Source organism: Bos indicus x Bos taurus, chromosome 2 (genome assembly GCF_003369695.1).
Source record: "Bos indicus x Bos taurus breed Angus x Brahman F1 hybrid chromosome 2, Bos_hybrid_MaternalHap_v2.0, whole genome shotgun sequence".
In the NCBI taxonomy this organism is placed as follows: domain Eukaryota; kingdom Metazoa; phylum Chordata; class Mammalia; order Artiodactyla; family Bovidae; genus Bos; species Bos indicus x Bos taurus.
Window position 1 is genome coordinate 14,759,691 of NC_040077.1, and position 11,614 is coordinate 14,771,304.

The following is an 11,614-nucleotide window of genomic DNA, read 5'->3' on the forward strand; positions in this document are numbered from 1 at the left end:
AAAAGTGATTAGATTACAATTAAAATTAATTTTAAGAATGTATTTAAACTAACGTATCAAAATATTATTTTGACATGTAATCATTTTTTTAATTATTAATGTGATACTTTGCATTTTTTATTTTGTATAAGTCCTTGAAATCCAAAGACTATTTTATACTTACAGCACATTTCAATTCAGATGCTTAATTTTCATCTATTACTGAACCTGCCTTTAGATTTGATAAACTTACAGTTGAAAAAGTAGATACATATCTAAGTAGTTCTAGATAAATTTTAATAAATTTAAATGTGTTAAAATTAAAGTTAGGGGTTCATTTCCTGAGTCACACTAGTTATTTTTCATGTTTAGCAGCCACATATTGGACAGCACAGGATTAGAGAAAAATATGGCCAGCAAGCAGACAGTTATAGAATGTGATGAAATGCTATGTTAGGGCAAGAAAAGTGCTCTGGGAGCACAGAATCAGGGTGCTGACACCTCTTGGACAGAGGGAGTTTATGAAGGGGATTTGCCTGGAGAAAGCGCTGTCTGTTCTGAGATCTCAAGATACGGAGGAACTTGCAGGTGTAAAGGGGAAGGAGCATCTGACATGAGAAAGGGTGCTGGACAGGAGGGGAAATGCAGCATTTTCACAGACCTGGGCATATTTCAGAGACAAATGCAAAAGGTACATATGTAAAAAGTGGGAAATGGTTAGAAGGGAAGATGTGGAAAAGGGAGAAGTTGAGAAGGAGGCTAGAGAAGTAAGTGAGGGAAGAGATCTTGAGAGGTTTCATGAGACCTGTGAAGGAGGCCAGTCTAGAGGGTGAGGAGGAGTCACTGAGGGATGTAAACCAGGTAGAGACACAATCACTGACCACACGATCACTCATCGTTCTCACTACCTTGTGCAAAAGGTTTGGAAGACAGAAACCAATGGCTGGCACCTCATGCCCATTAACACAGAAAATAATAGCAGGGGTTTATAAGGAGTTGGAGAAATTGCAACCCCTTGCGCTTTGTTGGTAGAAATGCAAGTTGGTGCATCCAGTATGGAAAACAACATGAACGTTCCTTAAAAGTGAAGTTAGAAGCATATACCCAAAAGAATTTAAAGCAAGCTTTCAAAGAGATATCTGTGCACTCATGTTCATAGGAGCATTATTCACAAAAGCTAAAATATGGAAGTAACGCAAGTGTCGGTTAATGGATGAGTGGATAAGCAAAATGTGACATATATGCAATGGAGTATTATTTGGTCTTAAAAAGGAAGGAAATTCTAACATATACTACAACATGTATGAAACTTGAGAACATTATGCTAAGCGAAATAAGCCAATCACAAAAAGACAAATATTATATGATTCCACTCATAGGCGGTATCTTGAGAAGTCAGAATATAGAGACAGAAAGTAGAATGGTGGTGGCCAGGAGCAGAGTGGGGGATACAGAGTTACTGTTTAATGTGAATGGAATTTCAGTTTTGCAAGATGAGAAGAGTTCTGGAGATGCATTGTGGTGATGGCTGTACAACTATCTCAATTCAGATGTTTAATTTTCATCTGTTACTGAACCTGAATTTAGATTTGATAAACTTACAGTTGAAAAAGTAGACATATATCTAAGTATATATAAATGTACTTAAATGCCACTGGATTGCATACTTGAAAAAGATTAAGATGATAACTTTTGTGTGCTCCAATAAATTTTATGTATATTTTACCACCATAAAAATATGGCTGGACATCAAGTGAAAAATCACTGTAATGCTGTCAAGAGATAAAGATGAATTGAGAGAGGGACATTGAAATATATACATTACCATGTGTAAAATAAATAGCTAATGGAAAGTTGTTATATAGTGTGGGCTGGTGCTCTGTGACAACCTAGAGGTGTGGGAGGGAGGTTCAAGAGGGAGGGGACATAGTATACCTATGGCTGACTCATGTTGATGTATGGCAGAAATCAACACAACATTGTAAAGCAATTATCCTCCAATTAAAACTAAATAAATTTTAAAAAAGAGATAAAGATGGTAGCTGAAATATGGACAGAAACAAGTGGGTCAATTTTAAGGATATTAGGGATACAATTAATAAGAATTTATTGGTGATGGATTTTAATGAAGTGTGAGAGAAAGTCAGGAGTCAAGCTATATCCCAGATTTCTAGCATGAAAAACTGGGGCGGACAGAGATGATATTTGTTAAGGCAGGAAATCAAGAGGAGACATAGATTTGCCTGGGGCTGGGGGTTCATCTTCAGACACATTGATTCTCAGTTGCTTGCAGTGAACCCATGGGAAACTGTCTAGTAAGGAGTTGGCAATATAGGTCATAATCTATGGAGACAGATCTTAGAGCCACTCTCAAATGGAGTATAATGAGAGCTGTAGGAGTGGATGATATCCAAGGAGTATGCCATGGACATTTGTGTTGTCTGCCAACACGTTTCCCTCACTTTCCTTTTGAGTATTTGGCGCTTCCTCATCAGCATTCTGGGTGATTTGAATAGCAGTCCGTCTTTGTCCCCAAGGGTAGAATAGGGGACCCAGGTCAAGGTCAGGTTGAAGATCTCATACTCCTGGTCACAGTGATTGGGGTTTAGGAGTGGCAGCCTAAGCTAGTAAAATAAGCGGGAACCTAAAAACTTATACAGGAGCTACTGAAATTGAAAAAAAAAAAAAGCCTATTCTGCTTGATCCCATTGAACTAGAACCTGGAAAAATAAGAAATTCGAGTTGGTAGCTATTTTGCTACCCTCAGAGAGACAGTCATTGGGGTCAACACAGATATCAGATGAAGAAAAACTGAGTTCTTTTTATGTCGTTTCAGCCACAAATACAGCCACAGCTCAGTTAAGACCTTCCCTGGACATTTCAACTATGTGAGCTAAAAAAAAGAGTGCCTTTTCCCCCATAATCTAGATTGAATTGAGTTTTTTTGTATCCACGTCATAATGAATACAGGCAGATTCCACTTTGCATGATAGCGCAGGACAATAAAAATGACCTTGCAAGCTGAAACCATGCAGTGATCTTAATAGTCAATAAGAAGAATTACAGTTGGTCTGTGGCCTTAAAAGAGCTTTCCTACTGGCTCAGATGGAGAAGGCAATGGCACCCCACTCCAGTACTCTTGCCTGGAAAATCCCATGGAAGGAGAAGCCTGGTAGGTTGCAGTCCATGGGGTCGCTAAGAGTCGGACACGACTGAGTGACTTCACTTTCACGTTTCACTTTCATGCACTGGAGAAGGAAATGGCAACCCACTCCAGTGTTCTTGCCTGGAGAATCCCAGGGACGGGGGAGCCTGGTGAGCTGCCATCTATGGGGTCGCACAGAGTCGGACATGACTGAATCGACTTGGCAGCAGCAGCAGTGGCTCAGATGGTAAAGAATCTACCTGCAATGTCGGCGACCTGGGTTTGATCCTTGGTTTGGGGAGATTCCCCTAGAGGAGGGCATGGTAACCCATTCCAGTATTCTTACCTGGAGAATTCCATGGACAGAGGATCCTGGCAGGCTACAGTCTATGGAGTCACAAGAGTTGTACATAACTGAGCTACTATGTACACAAACACACAAAACATATTTTAATCAAAACATTAAAAATATTTGGGGGAAATAAAAGAATTAGTTATATAATATTTAGTACACAGAAATTTAAAACATTAGAAACATTAAGAATTGAAGTGTTTTATTTTTTTATGCAAAACTTATCAAAAGGAGTTTAAATAGTCTTTGCTTTATTATTATAACTTAAGATACAGAGTGAGTATCCTTTCTATGCCTTGGCGAGTATCATACTCTTTACTAAGTTTGGATTAGCTTCTAACATTTCAGCTTTTGCACTTTCAGTGCTGTGAAATATCTCCATAACTTCTTTTGGACTGAAGCATTTTTGTTTGTTTTTGCCAACATCACTTCCTCTGGGACATCATTCTTTTTGTCATAGCCACTTTCCTCATTTATGTTAATGTGCTCCCTTTATGAAATTTCTGTGGCTGCATGTCTAGAGTCTCTGGAACTTTGACAGTGTCAACAGTGACTCTGTTTACCTTCAGCTTGAATTCTGCAAAATCATGCCATTTTCTGAAACAATGAAATCAGCCTTTACTGTCAGTAAAAGGTTCTTTTTCAGTCTTCTTGTAATTACTGTTTTTTTTTTTTTTCCCCCCCAGTGCAGCACCTAACATTAATGTTTGGCCTAAAGTGCTAGTTAAACTGATTGGATTTTTTCATTACAGTCTTCAATCCAAAGTAGAAGTAAATGCACCATTTTCACCATTAGTGGCCTCTTGTTCTGCAGGCAACTTAAACTAAACAATACTGAAACCACTTCACCTTGTTTTTGATTTATCAGATTTTTTCAATATTGTTCATCCAGTGGCTTCATACAGCCCAGGTCTCATCCTGGCCTTATTCTGCAATCTCCATTTTCAAATCTAATCATATCCAATTTCATTGCTACATTATCACTTTTAATTTCTTTGCTAAACTTTCATCTTTTCCCCTATTATTCATTTTTGTTAAATGTCATATGGATTTGTCACCGAGAAACAAGGAGACAGCCAACTACAGGTTTTGCTGTCTGTGCCTAAACTGAATAACTGGTGTACGGTGGCCAGTTACCAACAGACTTTGAAAGGAATGACATGGTTGGTCACTATGATGCATGTCTGTTATTTATGTAGGGATTCCTAGAGCTATCCATGAAGCCATGAAGCTTATACTTAATGCAATTATTTACAGTTAATATACTGTGTAACTGAAATTTAAAGTATATTATTGGGGAACTGGGTTATTTAACTAAACTATGGTCAATGAAATTTGTGCATGTCAAAATTCTTCAAAGCAATGACTGCCTTACTACCCAACAGAGATTGTATAAGGAGAAAATAGAAGAAAGCCTAAGAAAGAACCCTGAGGAAAACCAGGAATTTAGGGGACTGCAAAAGAAGAGAAACATGCATAATAAGTTATAAAGAATAACCAAAGAGCTAGTAGGGAAAACTGGAAGCGTGTGGTATCACACAAGGCAAGAAGTGAGATTGCAATAGCATCTTCCACTTCTTCTTTAAATTGAGATAAAATTTTCATCTCATAAAATTCACCAACTTAAACTGTATGGTTTAGTAGGTTTTAGTATAATCACAAGCTTGTACACCTATTATCATGATCTAATTCTTAAATATTCTCATAACCCTCAAAAGAAACCGTAAACCCATTAGCAGCCACTTCCCATTCCCTCCCTTTTCCAACCTCTGGAAGCTACTAGTCTACTTTCTATGTGTATTTACCTAGTCTGGGCATCTTATATAAGTGGAATTTATACAGCATATGCCCTTTCACATCTGACTTCTTTCACTTAGCATAATATCTTCAAAATTTTTCCATGTTGTCATTTCTATCGGTACTTGCCACTTTTATGGGTGAATAGTATTCTACTGTGTGAATATCCATTCATCAGGTGATAGAAATTTGAGTTGTTTCTACCTTTGGGTTATTATGAATAGTGCTGTAATGAACATCTGTGTACAAGTTTTTGTGGGAACATATGTTTTCAGTATTCCTGGCAATATACCTAGGAGTAGAATTGCTGAGCCATATGATAACTCTACCTTCTTGAGAAACTGAAAGACCACTTCCACCATTTTATCTTTCCACAAGCAAAGTGTAAGGGTTCTTTCACTTCTTTTAAAAAAATCTTATATATGCATATTTCTTCTCATTTTATTCTACTTGTCTAGCTTCTCATTTAATTTCACCAAGCACATTTCCTCCTTACATCTTTGACTTCCATATCCTACATTTGATAAAATTATCTTCTAACTAGGCAAATAATAAATTTTCTTTATACCGTAAGTCAATGATGGCTTTCTTATCCCATACGGTATGCAATTAATTTAAACTATGCAGGGCGTAAGGACTCACATATCTCAAGTCATTTGTCCATGCTGTTTATAACCACCCAAAACATTTCCAAAGTTGATTCAGTATAAATAAGAACCCTTGCCTTCCCTTCCCATTCAATTAAATGTATTTAATCCATTTCAGTACTTTTGGGATAAACAATCTGTTGGCAACCCACTCCAGTACTCTTGCCTGGAAAATCCCATGGATGGAGGGGCCTGGGAGGCTGAAGTCCATGGGGTTGCTAGGAGTTAGACACGACTGAGCGACTTCACTTTCACTTTCCACTTTCATGCATTGGAGAAGGAAATGGCAACCCACTCCAGTGTTCTTGCCTGGAGAATCCCAGGGACGGGGAGCCTGGTGGGCTGCCATCTATGGGGTCGCACAGAGTCAGATATGACTGAAGCGACTTAGCAACTAATCTTATGTTAGGTGAGGGCAATGTGAAGCAAATGGCTTTTACTCTGAAAGAAGTATCTCCGTGTGCTCCACCCCACTGAACCCCCAGAAGTTTCATTGAGGTTTCAGCCTCTTAAATTTTTCTTGGATATACTGCCCGTCCTCTGGCATGCATGAATCTCTTCAGTGCATCTAGAGTCTGTCACTTCCTACATTCAGCATCTATCAGCATGACACCATTGACCCATGGACCAGCATGATGTTCTGTAAAAGGGTGAGATGATCAAATCTTTGAAGGCTGAATTACTGCATATAATTGCATATACCTGAAAGGAAATAGCTGAAATACAAATAGCTGTGAAGAGAAGAGAAGTGAAAAGCAAAGGAGAAAAGGAAAGATATAAGCATCTGAATGCAGAGTCCCAAAGAATAGCAAGGAGAGATAAGAAAGTCTTCCTCAGCGATCAATGCAAAGAAATAGATGAAAACAACAGAATGGGAAAGACTAGAGATGTCCTCAAGAAAATTAGAGATACCAAGGGAACATTTCATGCAAAGATGGGCTCAATAAACGACAGAAATGGTATGGACCTCACAGAAGCAGAAGATATTAAGAAAAGGTGGCAAGAATACACAGAAGAACTGTACAAAAAAGATCTTCATGATCCAGATAATCACAATGGTGTGATCACTCACCTAGAGCCAGACATCCTGAAATGTGAAATCAAGTGGGCCTTAGGAAGCATCACTACGAACAAAGCTAGTGGAGGTGATGGAATTCCAGTTGAGCTCTTTCAAAGCCTGAAAGATGATGCTGTGAAAGTGTTGCCCTCAGTATGCCAGCAAATTTGGAAAACTCAGCAGTGGCCACAGGACTGGAAAAGGTGTTTTCATTCCAATCCCAAAGAAAGGCAATGCCAAAGAATGCTCAAACTACCACACAATTGCACTCATCTCACACGCTAGTAAAGTAATGCTCAAAATTCTCCAAGCCAGGCTTCAGCAATATGTGAACTGTGAACTTCCAGATGTTCAACCTGATTTTAGGAAAGGCAGAGGAAACAGAGATCAAATTGCCAAAATCTGCTGGATCACTGAAAAGGCAAGAGAGTTCCAGAAAAACATCTATTTCTGCTTTATTGACTATGCCAAAGCCTTTGACTGTGTGGATCACAATAAACTGTGGAAAATTCTGAAAGAGATGGGAATACAAGACCATCTGACTTGCCTCTTGAGAAACCTATATGCAGGTCAGGAAGCAACAGTTAGAACTGGACATGGAACAACAGACTGGTTCCAAATAGGAAAAGGAGTACGTCAAGGCTGTATATTGTCATCCTGCTTATTTAACTTATATGCAGAGTACATCATGAGAAATGCTGGGCTGGAAGAAGCACAAGCTGGAATCAAGATTGCTGGGAGAAATATCAATAACCTCAGATATGCAGATGACACCACCATTATGGCAGAAAGTGAAGAGGAACTAAAAAGCCTCTTGGTGAAAGTGAAAGAGGAGAGTGAAAAAGTTGGCTTAAACATTCAGAAAACTAAGATCATGGCATCTGGTCCCATCATTTCATGGGAAATAGATGGGTAAACAGTGGAAACAGTGTCAGACTTTGTTTTTGGGGGCTCCAAAATCACTGCAGATGGTGATTGCAGCCATGAAATTAAAAGACTCTTACTCCTTGGAAGAAAAGTTATGACCAAACTAGATAGCATATTGAAAAGCAGAGACATTACTTTGCCAGCAAATGTCCATCTAGTCAAGGCTATGGTTTTTCCAGTAGTCATGTATGGATGTGAGAGTTGGACTGTGAAGAAAGCTGGGCGCCGAAGAATTGATGCTTTTGAACTGTGGTGTTGGAGAAGACTCTTGAGAGTCCCTTGGACCTGCAAGGAGATCCAACCAGTCCATCCTAAAGGAGGTCAGCCCTGGGCATTCATTGGAAAGACTGATGCTGAGGCTAAAACTCCAATACTTTGGCCACCTCATGCGAAGAGTTGACTCATTGGAAAAGACTCTGATGCTGGGAGGGATTGGGGGCAGGAGGAGAAGGGGACGACAGAGGATGAGATGGCTGGATGGCATCACCGACTCAATGGACATGAGTTTGAGTGAACTCCGGGAATTGGTGATGGACAGGGAGGCCTGGCGTGCTGCGATTCATGGGGTCACAAAGATTTGGATACAGAGCGACTGAACTGAACTGAAATAAAATATGTCAAAGCAAGCTCCTTCGAGTGTCTCTGCTTACAAGGGTGAAGAAAAAACAAAACACTTGTGAAAACAATAGTTGAATACCAGGTATTAGTATTGTGTATTAGACTTACTCAAGGCTATGGTTTTTCCAGATGTGAGAGTTGGACTATAAAGAAAGCTGAGCACCAAAGGATTGATGCTTTTGAACTGTGGTGTTGGGGAAGACTCTTGAGAGTCCCTTGGACTGTAAGGAGATCCAGCTAGTCCATCCTAAAGGAGATCAGTCCTGGGTGTTCATTGGAAGGACTGATGATGAAGCTGAAACTCCAATACTTTGGCCACCTGATGCAAAGAGCTGACTCATTTGAAAAGACCCTGATATGGGAAAGATTGAGGGCAGGAGGAGAAGGGGAAGACAAAGGATGAGATGGTTGGATGGCATCACTGACTCAATGGATATGAGTTTGGGTAAACTCCGGAAGTTGGTGATGGACAGGGAGGCCTGGCGTGCTGCAGTTCATGGTGTCGCAAACAGACACAACTGAAGCAACTTAGGACAGACAGATTGATTCTCACATCCCACTGACCAAAACATAGATTGATGCACATAAGCGCAATATGTATGGCAGGAAAATGTAAACTTTTTTCCAAGTGGCTGTTTTTCTAGTTAAAATTTGGAGCTACTACTCATATGAGAGAAAAGGGAAACAAAGCCATTGGGGGACGAGCAGTATCTGCTGCCCATTATCTTACACGTTTCAAACCTATGATGCTAGACTAATCTCTGAATTTCCCCAGCATGTGGCTTTACTTTGGAAAAGGACAGAAAGCTCAGGATGTTTTGCTGAGCCTTGTGTTGCATAATAATCCTCTACTGGGGGATCAGGGGGCCAACCTGGACATTCAGTCATCTCTGTGAGCTGGAAACATTGAAACAACCACCGTATGGGTCCCACGGGTACCACTGCAGCAGAATTAGACCCCCAAAACCGATTGTCATCTCACTTTAGTAAGTCCCTATTTAGTAAGTACCTATTCCCTGGTATATAACTCTGACATCCTGAACTGTGTTGCTTGAGTCAGGGGCCAATAATCCCTGAAAGATCCAGCTGTTTCCCTTTTGCAGCTACACAGTTACTTTGGTAAATAGTCAAAGATACTCTTGAAGGAGGCTGAGAGAAAGATTTATGGGATGGGCTGTGATATTACAAGGTCTTTCTTCAAGACTGGCTGGCTTCCTCTATATACAAAGAATAGTAAGTTTAGGGATTGACTCAAGTGTGGGAATTGGGTGAGCAGCCGTAATGACATTATTGTGACTTGTCACAGGCCTCTATTGGATTTTGTCATTCATATGTTATTATCATTATTTTGATATAATTCATTCCTTGGGATCCCATGAAAGTTTAAGCTACTATCACAGATTTCTCTTTTAAATCTCTGCAATCACCACACTAACTGTGCTGCTAGATTTTTATACTATGGTAAAAATTCCACTTTGCCTCTGATTCTTACATGATGTTCCCTTGCCTGTCACCCTAAAAATCCATGATCACAAACATCAGAAACCCCAGTTCAAAAGCAACATCCCTCTCCTTCCTTCCCAGCTTGGAAAGGAGATTTTTTTTAAGTTGTTGTTGATCCCAAAGTAATGCCCATGTGTTAGTCATAGTGTAGGCAGGAGGTGAGCAAGAATGTCGCATATAATGAGTTCACTCTTTTTCTGCTTAAAACTTTAGATTGATTTTTCTATATCACATCAAGAATTTTTTATATTTCAGTTTCATTCTTTGTAGATAATTTCTGAATGTACCTTTTAGTCAACATCAGAGCAAACAATGAGAACTATCCTCAGGGGCTTCAGCAGCAAATTTAATTCAGAATTATTAATAATACAACAGTGTCCATAAATCTAGCCTGACTTAGCCTATTCTATCCTCCCACACCTAGTATGTTCTGAATTTATTTCTATGCATTTTCCCTTACTTAGGGAAATAATGAGCAAAACTTTGCAATTATTTTCTAGCCTTCTCCTGAGCCTGGCATTGCTCTTGTCTCACTTGAGCCCTGCTGGGGTCTGACACCACTCATAGCTGGAAGCACTGACAAATGGGAGAAATAGGGTATGAAGAGAATTTCCTTTTTTTTTTTTTTTTTTTTGCAAGTTCAGTACTTAGTTGCTCAGTAGTGGGTGACTCTACAACCCCATGGACTGTAGTCCTCCAGCCTCCTCTGTTCATGGAATTCTCCAGCAAGAATACTGGTGTGGTAGCCATTCGCTTCTCCAGGGGATCTTCCTGACCCAGGGATTGAACCTGAGTCTCCTGCATTGCAGCCAGATTCTTTACCATCTGAGCCACCAGAGAAGCCTCCATTTAGAGTGCTTGAAAGTGAAAGTGAAGTCACTCAGTTGTGTCCGACTCTTTGCTACCCCATGGACTATAGCCTATCAGGCTGCTCTGTCCATGGGATTTTCCAGGCAAGAGTGCTGGAGTGGATTGCCATTTCCTTCTCCAGGGGATCTTCCCGACCCAGGAATCAAACCCAAGTCTCCCGCATTGCAGGGAGACGCTTTACCGTCTGAGCCACCAGGAAAGTTATAGAGTGCTTGGAGCCATCTAAATTCTTCCAAATGTTGCCATGGTAATTGTTTTGCTCCTTTACGAAAGAGATCTGTAGGTGATTGTGATGGAGTATTGGGAACCTTTAATGGTTCTCAAAAGTTAGCATGCATCAGAATCATGTGGAGGGCTTCTTAAGCCATAGATTTCTGGGTCTCACGTCCACATTTTCTGTTTTTGTAGTTCTAGAATAAGGCCCAAGAATTTCCTTTTCAAAGTTCCCAGTTGCTGCTGCTGCTGCTGATCCAGGGACCGCATTTTGAGTATCACTGTACTGCCTTGTAATTCAGCCACCTGTGTGTGATATCGGGCCATATCAGCTCTGTAGTTATAAGTGATTGGAGTTTCTTTTCAGGATATCAGAAATTCCTTAGCTTCTTGACAATATCTTGAGTAAGTCATGTTCTTTCTTGAAGTTACTCATTGTAGGCAGCCCACATCTACATCCCTTTTATTCCTGTGCTTCCATAATGGTCCACTGTAGCTGCCACGCA